This window comes from Catharus ustulatus, chromosome 2, assembly GCF_009819885.2.
Source record: "Catharus ustulatus isolate bCatUst1 chromosome 2, bCatUst1.pri.v2, whole genome shotgun sequence".
Lineage (NCBI taxonomy): Eukaryota > Metazoa > Chordata > Aves > Passeriformes > Turdidae > Catharus > Catharus ustulatus.
The window spans coordinates 118748767-118761164 of NC_046222.1; positions in this window are offsets into that span (position 1 = coordinate 118748767).

Genomic DNA, 12398 nt, shown 5'->3' on the forward strand with positions numbered 1-12398 from the left:
ACTGCTCCAGACCTGTCCTCCTGGGAAATCAAAACCAAAAGCCCACGACACATAAGTACATTTTATTATCCTCAGTTGATTGGTTCAAGGACTCAGGTGATTATGCAAAGCAATCATTTAATTCAGAGCAGAATCATTCTGCGAGGTATCTACCTGCCTGAGGGCCCTGATGCCTTGGGTTTCAGCTTTTATATTTTTCAGAATCTTTGTTGCTTAGTGTGTAACTCTGAAACTTCATATTAGGTGTTAGTAAGTTCTCTTAATAGGGTAGTGAGACAGAACAATTCCTTTCTAGCCAGAGAATCAAGGACAACTGGTACCCAAAAAAGCAGAAACAACAGTGAGGGAAAGGGGGCAAGCCAGGGGGCTGAGACTTCATAGCCTGGGGCTGTGGTTGGATAATTGACCCCAATATGTAGATGAACCAAAACTTATAAAAGTGTAAAACTCATGACCAGGATCCACCTTGGATTTGATTTGGTTGTAGCCCTAGCCAGGCTCTTGCACTGCCCAAAGTGCATCCTTTCAATAAATTCCTATTTTATCTCTTTTGCTCTGTCTGGTCTCTGTTCCAGGTCAGCCTTTCCAACATCAGCCCAAACCAGTGTCCTTTCCCTTTTGAAAGGTGAGCACTCCTGACAAGCCTTAGGGTCAGCAAACAAACACGGTATGACATCAGGAATTAACCAAGCAAATTCTGCCCCAGTGGTTTTAATGAGGAAACAGCACTGGCATTAGCAGTAGATCTTACTTCTGCTACCCTGTGGTAAGCACACAGTGTCCCCCTTCTGATGCCTTCCAGTTAGCCTAAAAACTTAACAAGAAATCAATTTTTTTTTTTTTTTTTACTACAGAACTATTTAGTAAAAGATATTCAGTTTCTCCTTCAATATAGTATTTCTAATAGGGTGTGTTAGCCCTGAACTTTTAAATCATCTTACTTTCCAGCCTTCCTCAAAATGACCAAAGCCAAGCAAATAAAAAAAAAAAATATTTTTTTTTAATTGAGGAACATGGAGAATATTTTTTCATCCTAGTTTTCTGCTGTGGCTTTCTGTGCATTTGTATAATGCACATACTTTGGTTCTTATGGGAAAAGCAAGTACACAAGCAATATATAGCATTGTTGGCTCAGAATTTTTGGAGTTTCCTCCAAGGAAAAAAAAGCTTTCTTATTGAATATGCATCCTCAGGGAGCAAAAACCTGATTATATGCGTGCCAATTTTTGTATAGAAATAAATAAAATTTGGCACTGTGATTTATATCTCCAGTGTAGAAGAATGAAAGAGTTTGAATGCTTGAATAAAAGAGTTTCTAAGACTATACATGATTTAATGATATACAAATCTCACTGCCACTTTCTCCATTCCAGGAGCTTATATTTCCCATCAGGAACTGCTGAATATTTTCTTCCACATTAATGCAAATCAATACAACATAAATTACTCTGTTAGACTATTTTTTATTATGCCTGCTGGGGAAACCCTTATCTATGCCTTATCTATGTGAAAGTTGTGTTAACATTGTGCAATTCAGTGTCTGTATAACAGCTCTGTGGTATAAACCCTGTGCATTTCTGTGGCACAGCAATTCAAAATCTGGGATTCTAGGTAATGGAATCTTTTTCTGATGGTCTTTCTACCTCTTTTTTTTTTTTTTTTTTAATAATTACAAGAGGGTCAATTTAGACTGAGATACAAGGAACAAGTGCTTTACAAGTGTTTTACAAGTGGGTTTGTGTTTAAGAAATGACTGAAAGTGGCACTTGGCCACAAACAACTTGGTTTGGGGTTGACAACAAATCAAGCCAGAGCCACAGCACACAGAACCCTCTCTCCCTTACTTCATTTTCAGGGAGACTCTGGAGTGACTTCTGTACAAGACTTGATTATCTCCAAATTTCAGCTGGTGCATTCAAATCTTTTTTTTTTTTTTTTTTTTTTTTTTTTTTTTTTTTTTTTTGGTGTGCCTGCAGACACCACCAGAGTTGAAGACAGGCTGTATTCTCTGCCTCAGTGCCACACCTCAGAGATCCTGTGTCACTCACAAGCGTGCAGCACATCCCAAAATTCCTCTCAGCCTGTTCCTGGATCTCATCTGACCCAGGGTCTGAACTAAATTTGGTGGAAGTGGCTGCTCCATGTGGCCTTGTGCTGACCCTGAGCATCCCCAGCATTCTCCCTCCAATACACATCATTAAGCCAAACCTTCAAAAATCTTTATACATGTGAGAAGCAAAATATTCCCTCTCAAACAACTTCTACTGCCATGTCTTCCTTACTTAAAAGAGAGAATTTGGGAGCCTCTTTTCATGAGCTTGGGCCAGTGAGACCTTGTGTGCCTTTTCTGCCTCCTCCCCATGGCCTGGAGTGTCCCCAGCTCCTGGCAGTGCTGGGGGGCCACTCCTGTGGTTATATGTGGATCATCTTGATTTAATGGGCAACAACAAGCACTTTCTTGCCTCTCTAAAGTCCTTGAAAGTTCTCAGAAAAGCCACTGCTTTCCCTTATTACTCAAGCTCATACTTTGGAGTCTAGATCCTTCCTGACTGAAGAACATTTTGTCCTTCAGAGTGACAATGCTTTTTTTTTTTTTTTTTTTTTTTTTTTTTTTTTTTTTTTTTTTTTTAAGTCTGCTCCAGTTTATTTTCCTCCTCTTTAAGCCTTTCAGCTCCTGGTCTAGGCAGGGGCAGCAGCCTCTGTGATGTCTCTTCAGCCAAAACATCAACCACTCATCAGTTCGAAAATGAAGGGAGGGTCTCACCTTGAACCTACCCAGAGCTTTAGGCAGAGGACCTACAAGGATTAGAGAGAAAATAAATGGGTGAAGCCTGGAATCCATCTCACACAAATTGATCTCATGTTACACTGGGATGCATCTCTGAACATCCTTGGCCATGGGAAATCTTAGACAAAATTCTTGGCCTAAGTTTGTTATGGATCAATGCTAAGTGATTTTAAAACAGCACAAAAGGAACCATGGAGTCTGTGCACGCCACAGGCATCTGACTGTTTCTAGTTTTGATGCACTAATATGAACTAATAAAGTGAATACACTCAGATTTTAGTATGCTGTGCGTTTCTCACTTTCCAGCACCTATTTCTTCAAGAATTTCAATGCTTTTATGAGAAATGTTCCTAATGATAGTACTTTAATACCAGAAAGAGCTTTGTATGTGATATTAAAACAACTACAAACCACTCACACAATTTAAAGCACTACAGATTTATCACTGGTATTGCAGTATTATTTGCTGGAGAAGCCCATCCCCACAGAGTTGGGATGCTGATTCTTAGAAAGCATGAGAGCAGAAATCTCTTCACCAGAGAAAGGAATTGCCCTATCCAGCCCACAACAGAGATTTTGTCTAATGCCCCCCCATGACATTAAAACCTGGCTGACACTGTAGCCTAAGAGCTGCACACAACTGTGTACTTTTCTCTTTTAACAGACAAAAGCCTTGACCATACAGAGATTTCAAACACAGAGAACATCCAGAAGTGGATAATCACAAGGAATGACACATCATCTGCTCAAAGGTGACCAGCCAGGGTGTTATGCAGGTTCAAGAGTTCTCACTTCTGGCCCTACCTTTTGTGGTGAAACAGCCACCTATCCCCACCATCCTCTCAGGTTACTACTGAAAAATAAAGCCTGCCCTGTTATCTGCAGGTACTCAGCACTATATTAGGATCTGATCCTCTGGTTGACCAGTGGACTTGGTTTGGGACTTCCAAAATTTTTCTCACCTTGTTTGCAACTTCATGGTATTGTCCTCAGGCTGAAAGAACCAAAGATATTTCTTGAGATAGCAAAGATAATAATTATATTGTAGACAAGACTACCTTACATTTCCTGCATTCCCAGAATTTATAGGGGTGTTTTTCAAGAGAAAGTTCTCTTCCCCTAATTCTATCTCATAATGAATGAAATCATCACATAAACTGCAAAGCAATTCCTCTTTACTGCCCTAAACTTGGAATACAGTGAAAATCCTGTTAACAATTTTGAACTGCTCCCTTCCCTTGATAAATAAAATATGTTTCTTTTAATTCTTCAAAGCTGACTTAGGACAACAAGGCCACATTTTTTTTTTTTAGCTAAATCACAAGCAGATATTGCTTGTTTGGGGACAATTATGTCTCAGTTTCAGTGTCTACTTCTACCAGTCACTATGAAAACATTCTTTTAAAATGCTTTTAGCATTCTTAATACAATAGAGTTTTGATAACAATGTCTGCTGGCATGCTTAAAATATGGACCTAACAAATTCTTCCCTGGCTTGGACTAATAATCCCCAAGTGCTACAAGAACTGCTCAATTAATATTTGCAAATATATAGCATATATTTAAACTGATTAAAACAGGCTGTCTCTCAGGTCAGGGGTTATCCAAAATTTATGACATTTATGTGTCATTTCCCTATTAAGTCCTGGTTTCGATTTCAGTTACATAAATAAGAACTTGTTGACCCTTGATGATCTTGATTCAGATCTGGACTGTAGTTTTCCTTATTCATATTTCTTCCATGGTGCATTAAAAAAAAAACCCACTTTTTTTTTCATTTCACAACTACATTATTGTCCTTATTTGACATGAGGATGAGATTGGTTTTGTGTTATTTCATTAGCTACTTAGAGACTGTTTATGCTGAGCTTTGTGGTGACTTTATAGAACACTGAGGTCTTTATTCTGTAAATCCTTTATTGAGACAGTCCCACTGACACCTGTGTGTCCTTCTCCACTTGCCTGGAGGGTGGAAACCTCCATCTGCGTCCATCAGGCTTACATAAACACTAACATATACAAATATTCTTTCTCTTTAACCTTTTCAAATGCTTACCAAAACAATGGTTATTCATAGGTTAGAATAGTAAAATGTGTCTCGTTTTGAGAAAACTGTACAGGATTGCAAATGAGAGGAAAGAACAGGATTTCTCAGTCCATAGGTTTAAAAATCATCCTGTAAACATACTTGGAAGTGTTTTATCTTACTTCTAATGGTGCAATAGCAAGGTTTTTCACATCTGAATAGAAACAGGATAATAATCAGAAAATATAATCTCCTGAGTGCTCATAAGAAAACATTTTAAAAAGTCAGTGTAACTGGTACAATTCCATCTGTATGTTACTGTTTTGTTCCAGGCAACTTCAATTCACATCCAGTCTGGCAACAGATGAGAAGCAGACACAGAACCAAAGCAATCACATTAAATTGCAGCTACAGTATTATTTTATTGGGCAACTGTTAGAGATAATTGCTTTCAGCACTTGAGGAGAGGCCATACAAAAGACTCTCTCTGCCAGCTGGGAGGAGACTGAGCTCTGCTGCTGCTTCTTGATGCTGGCCCCAGATTAATTCACCTCATGGCCTCGTCCCTGGCTCAAAGACCATCACCTTTTGGCAAAGCCTGCTGCTGAGGTGTGAGTGCAGGCAGTGACCTCTCTCTTCTCAGCTGCACCCCCTCAGCAGGGTGGAAACCCTGCCTGCCTCTGAACAGCATCAAAGGCAGCCCAGCCCTGCAGCCCACCCTGTGTCCAGCAGCTGGACCCCAGCACAGCCCCAGTGAAACACCACCAGTCACTACAGCAACCTGAGAACAAGTTTTTAGACACTCCCAGGCTGCCAGTGGTCAGCAGAAAATTCATATTTTCTACAAAATATGACCCAGAAAATGCTCAGGGCTGTGGTACTAGAGCAGAGGATGTTCTCCCCTGCAGGACTTGCTTTCCTTTTAATAGCTTTCCAAATATTTCCATCCTTCCAGTGGGAATTAGAAGAATGCCAAATGGAGATGCCTTCTGCTTGGGCAAGATCATACTGGACTGGCTCCACACAAAGCCATAGTCATGCACCAAAAGATTCTCAGAAACAATTAAAACACACTGTTAGGGGGTAATAGGAACAAATATATTTAGGAGCCATGAGGACATAAACAGTCCAGATAAGTTACTGGAGTCTGATATTGGCTGGGAGAAAAAAAGTTACTGGCAAGGAATCTTATTTAGAAATGAATAGACTTGATCAATCCCAAGGAGGTAGTAAAGTTAAAAACATTTGTAATGTGTATCAGACGTATATCTGATATTGTGGGTCCAAATAGCAGATTTAAATTCAATCCCCCCAAACTTCAGGGATAGAATTATCCCAAATATTCTTAAATTATTTCCACTGCTAGCAACATTCCCATTAGGAGGGGATACCCTCCATCAGTCCCACTGATAGTGTAGGATTAGAAATGTTTCTAAAATCATGGGAATTGTATAGAATAGATTCAGGGGGTGGAAAGAAAGGTTGGGTCTGGTTGGCCTGGGAAAGGGAACTAGGCCCTGGAAATGAATGTTGAGCTTTGTCTTTATTAGATCATGTGAAACTGCTCCTGGGTAATCATCATATGATAAATAATATGATTGTTAAATGTGACAATTGTTTGGTAAATTGAATAAATTATTGTTTAATCGTAATAAGAATCATAAGAAGTGATGTAATTGTAACAAGAATCATGAGAAAGGGTGTTTTGGGCACCTGATGAAAATCACAAGAATCCTTGCTTGGATAAGATCAATGTGTACAATGGAACAATATGGGTTTAGTAATTATTATACAGTTACATAATGAAAAGGGTATAAAAACCTGTCCCTCTGGAATCCATGTCAGAGTCAGATTTGGGGTTGTACCCCTGATTCCCAGAGCTCTTCAACAAAAGCACCAGCAGATAACCACCTGTGGTGATGTGTTTCTGTGCTAACACCACCATGGGTGATTTAGCTGTTCACACTCTCACACATCCCCGCAATCCCGTGCGTATTTCGACAGGCGCCACGCTCCGTACAACATTTTCCATTGTGTCACTGGGTGAGTGCCTCACCATTTCTGCCTGCTCTCAGCCTGTTCTGCTTTTGTGGCTGCGTGGGTGGACAGCTCTGGGCAGCCCATGTGAGGAGGCTGCAGGCACAGGAAGAGCCTCTGCATGCACGCTCCACTGAGACCCTTCCAACTGTGATTCCAGGAAAGCCCCGCGTGGAAAAACAGGAGTTTGGGTGGGAAAACCAGCTATAATAGCGAAATTGGGTGCTCCTACCTCTCATGAGCTCACATTTTTTACTCCAGCAGGTTGGAATCTGGGTGAACAGCTCTTTATGGAATGCAGAGAACAAAGTAAAAGATTAATTTGCTGAAATTTGAGTTGTCTCAGTGATGTGTGTTGTGTTGCCAGCGTATTCATCCAATGTGGTTTTCACTCCCACTGCTTGCTTTCCTAACCTCCTGTGCTCATGGGTGGAAGTTCTCATAATGGGAATGGTCAAGGGGAAGATACAGCCTTTTAATAATGTCATACATGCATTTCCCTTGCCATGGTCCTGATATTCTGAAAGCAGAGGACAGCATGGATTGCATCTGCTGTGTACATACATGAGCAGCATTCAGGAGAACTGGGATTCCTTCCCTTCCCTAAAACTAAATGAATACCCAATCTGGTCCATTTTAAAAGAAAAACAAAAACAAAAAACACCAAAACAAAACCACAAATCCCACAAAACTTCAAAACCCCAATACTTTCTCTAGAGCAATCTTATGAGCTGTAAGGGCAATGCTCCTTTCTACAAAGGTTGATGTATTATATACTGAGTGGGAGCAAGAAAAATAATCCCAAACTTTCTTTAAGTTTATGGAAAAGTCCCCTTGCAAATTCCTCCCTGAAAGTAATCATCTGTTGTTTTCTCTCCCACAGCCAAAATACACTAAATGCTAACAACAGACATTAAACAAACACAACTTTTCAGGGAGTTGTGCGACAGCACAAACTCTGAGGCGACCTACTCTGGGAAATAAAATAAAACTGATTGGAACAAGGGAAAGGACCACTGCTGAGATGAGTCAGTCCCTAAAACAGTCACTCAGAGAAGGTCCAACCATTGCTTAGCAGCTTTTTTTCTCCTAAGAAATCTCCTGAGGATTTGAGATGTAGGATGGAGGAGGGACCCAGCTGCACATCCATCGGGAGTCCTTCCCTTGGTGTTGCTGTGTGCCAAACACACAAAAGTGCTCATGGGGCAATGGAAATGCACATTTCTGCACCCAGCTCGGGTACAGCAGGAGCAGCCAGCCTGTTAATCCTGTTATTGCAGAATAGCAGACTTACCCAGATCCTGCTGATATAAACACACTCAAAGAGGAGAATGAAAGGGATTATAGCTCTTCCTTTACACCACAGAGAAACTAAACAAGTGCTCTAGAAATCTAAGCCTGTAATCTCTTGAACAATCAGAATACAATCTTAAAACATCTCGCAGCAATCTCAGATCTCAAAGGCTGAACAGCTGCCCTGTGCTTTCAATAATGAAATAAATATCTGTCTTCAAAAGGGTAACATTTTCTTGTTTCCATTTAGAGCATGAATTAGCACACTTTAAAAAAAACAAAACACCAACCTTCCTGTACAACCAAGAACATTTTGAATTTTTGTACTTAAGACTCTTTTAAAAAATTGTCACAAGAGCAAATTCTTAGCATTTTTAAAGTAACAAAACTGGGGACCTGTTTTTCATGAGGCACAGTAAAATTATAAAGACAATGGAGGAAAGGCTGAACTCTGGCCTGTCCTCACAAAATCAGTTTCTACAACATATAACTCAGAGCTCAATTTGAGTTTATCTATGCAAGTCATCTAGTCTTAAAAATGGGTTAACCAGTGTTTTGTATGTCTGCCTGCCTTTCTGTTCTTCTTTTTCCATTTTCCACTTAACATTTTGGGAAGAGCCAGTCTGTGAAAAGAGCAATGAAGACAGCAATGCCCTGCAAAGAACAGACACAAATTTAAATTTGTCTAATATGTTGCTCCTCTGATGGAGTAGAGGCAAAGCACCTGATTCTGCACTTTTAAAGCACATCAGTCCTGTTGCACTGACTCATTCATTGAACTGCCTTTGAATTTGGGTTCTATTCCACCCTCAGCTGCATTCCTGTACAAGTGAAGAACAGTAGGCATGTCAATAATTCCTTAAGCTGCAGAAAAACAAGAAATGCAATGAAAGGTTCAAAGTTCACAAAAAGCTAGAAATGGATTTCAGTGCAATGCTGTGGCACAAAGCTCATTAAATGGCTGGCTGAGGGAGAGGAGGTAGTCACTCTAGCCAGGCTCTTCACTCCAGCACAGAAATGAAAAGGGAAACCAAAGACTGAAGCAAATCCAGACCACTGCCATAGGAGAGTGAGGAAGAAGTTGTTCAGAGTACAAACAATGAGCTCTGGAAGTGAGTCACTGACACAGCAGATCCAGGTGGATGTGTTTGTCTTGGGGCTGTAGGTTACACCTGGAGGTCTCTCTGGAGGCAATGCTCAAGCCAAGCATTTGCTGTAGAGCTCAGGGCTCTTTGGTAACTTAGAGGAGTCAAAATAGCAGGTTTAATGGTCCTTCAGCCTCTGCAGAGTCACAGAACAAACACAGACCCCCAACAAGACAGGAGGGGAGTCAGGTACCTGTGGGAGCAGATATGCCAGAGTCTCCAGCTGCTCTTTCCTCTGCTACTGCCCTTGGGATCAGGATGAAGCCTGAAGGGAGCCTGGGTGGAGGTGGCAGGGATGTCTGCCAGCCTTGGGGGCCAGCCAGCTCTCTTATCATTCTGGTGCAGCATGTTCAGAAAGCAAACTGGGGTTTTTTCTTTGTGGCAAAGGGAGTGTTGTGGCTGACACCAAGTGCCCAAGGAGCAGGTCCCAGAAGTGATGATGATGCCTGGGGAAGCTGAAGGGCTGGAGCCAGATGGCAGAGCAGAAGTGTCCAGCATTCTCTGGAGCAAAGTCCCCTCAGCTGTCACAAAGTCAGGGGTCAAAGCTTGCTCCACAGTGCACCCAAGTGTGCGTCAATGAATGGCAGTGTTCATCTCCTTTTCACTGCTTTCTGGAGTTTTTCAGGGAATTAATCAGTATTTCAGGGAATTAATCAGTATTTCAGAATGGGCAGTGTTTGCTGAGCAGCTGACACTGCCAGATCACATCCTTCTTTACCCAAGGAAAAATTATTTCTGTGTCATTAAAGCAAAAACCCATCTTAAATATCATCAAGTTATGGCAGATCATGGCTTCTTTTCATACCAAAGAGCAGAGTCTTTGAAATATCTCCTTCAGAAATGAAAATCAGAGTGTATTATCTCTGGAATGTGTCTAAACAAAGCTCACATTATTGCCTTCACAGGAGCACCTACAACTCTGAGGTAGATTCTTTCTTTCTTTCTCTTTCTTTTTCATTCTCTTTCTTTCTCTTTTCTCTCTCTCTGCAAAATAAAGTGGCAATCAATAATTTGACAAACAAAACTGAGAAATAAAACCCACTTCTCTCTCTCTCTGAGCTGTGACTGGTACAGAAGTGTATGCTGCTCCACCAAATCTTGCCTGCATCACATCACACCAACATCAGTGATGGGAAAAAGACAGAGGCCTCATTAGCTGGAGACAAGTGCCAGGAATAAAAGGAGTACAGAGGTCAGGAAAGTCAGAATTAAAATATTACAAAATATTACATTTATGCAATCAGTGGTGCAAGATGTTGAGCACCAGGGGTGGAGGAAGGTGCTGGACAGCTGATCACCAGCTGATGAGCCATGCAATATTGCTCCTTTTTCACTTTCTGGGGTGAGCCCTGTCCTACTGTGGATAGCAGGAAGAGGCAGCACATCCATGGCATGGCAGCACACACAAAAAAACAAACTGCATCCACAGGTGGATCCCCACCTGCACTCACTGTGCTGACAGCTACTGACCTGCCTGTAACCCATTGTGGAATCAGGCTGCATGTCCTGAGCACTGCACCTGAAAGACAGGGCTTTTAGGGGAATTCAGCCCAACCACTCGTCTGTCCTGCAACCACATCTTCAAAAACCCAAATGCCAACTACACTCTAGCTACACTTGGTATTGCAAGTTTATCAGAGGGAATTTTTTTTGTGTTATATAAGGGTCAAATCAGCTTTTTACAATAAAATGAAACTACAGTTCTCATCAAATCCTAGCAGTAGTACCATATTTTATCAAATAATTCAATAAACAACATTAAGTCACACAGATTTCAGTTCCTGTTTCTCACTAATTGGCACTCATATCATATCCTGTTGTATTACAGGTTCCCATTTGACTGTGCTATGAGAAGGAGAAAAAAACACTTTTTTTAAAATTCTAGAGACAATATTAAAACATTATTTTTGGTATGTGATGGGCACTGTTTTGCTCTGACATTAATGTATCCAGGAACACAGCTGTTTTTCTTCAAGAGGGAATATTTTCCCATCAGAGACTGATTTCCAAAATTTGCTAGATTTTTTACTTCATGGCAATGGCTTAGAGTTGGACAGAGACATATTTGCTTTCTAATGTAGAGTTAAGACTTGTTTTACTATAAGACTTTATAAGACTCTTAAGACTTTTTTTACTATACCTGTTCTTAAAATAGCTTTCTGTAAGGTCCATTTAGACTTGAAACACAATATCAGTTTTCAAACCCATGCTTAATATGTTTTATCATTTCAAATCAGAGCTCATTTTTTAACAGTTATGTTGATGTCACAATAATCAAGTTATAATTGTATCTATAAAATTATGGGCAACATTATTTCTTTTAATCTGCTTCTTAAACATTATTGATGTAATCTTTAATCTGTACAGCAAATATTTGCGCTGCATTTTATCTCCTTAGCATTAGTCTTGAGACTTTATGTAATTGTGTTTGCACTTGAAAACTGTTCTACCTGTTCAGATATTGTCATGATGGCTCTTAAGGATTTTCTCTGAGTATTTCATCAGTTCTCCTCACAGAAGATCACCATGATCCCAAACAAAAAGAGACCTTAGTTGTAGGGTGTTTTATGGACTTCATCTTACCACAGTTTGGGAAGGCTGAGGTTAGAAATTAGTTTTAGTAGGTTCTGAATATCTTTATGTCTTAGTTGAACCAGAGAGCAGCCAATGTATGCACCATGGATTCCCTCTTCAAGCTCTCTGTGGAGAGTTTGCCAGTCACTGGGATCCAGGCTCAGCTGTGATGGGGAGTTTTAATTGCTCAGAGGACTTCCAATGCTCTGTGTGTGATGTGGGATCAGAAATGCCATGCTGAAGAAGTTGTCCTAAAAACTAACAACCTTCTGTTGGAGAAGAAAAACTGCTGAATGGTTTCAGACAATCTGGTCCTTCTCTTCCTCAGCTAAAGACATCTGCATCTGGCTTGAGGCTGAGTTTATTCAGCTGTGCTCCCTCTCCTGTCACACTTATAGTCAATGTAGTGAACACAAGCAAAAGAAAGTAACCCTCCTCCAGAAGGCATTTCACACCCTAAAACCTGTGAACTCTAAAACCTGTGAACTCTATTCCCCAAGAGACTTTTTGATGCATTATCTAGTGTCCTGAGCAG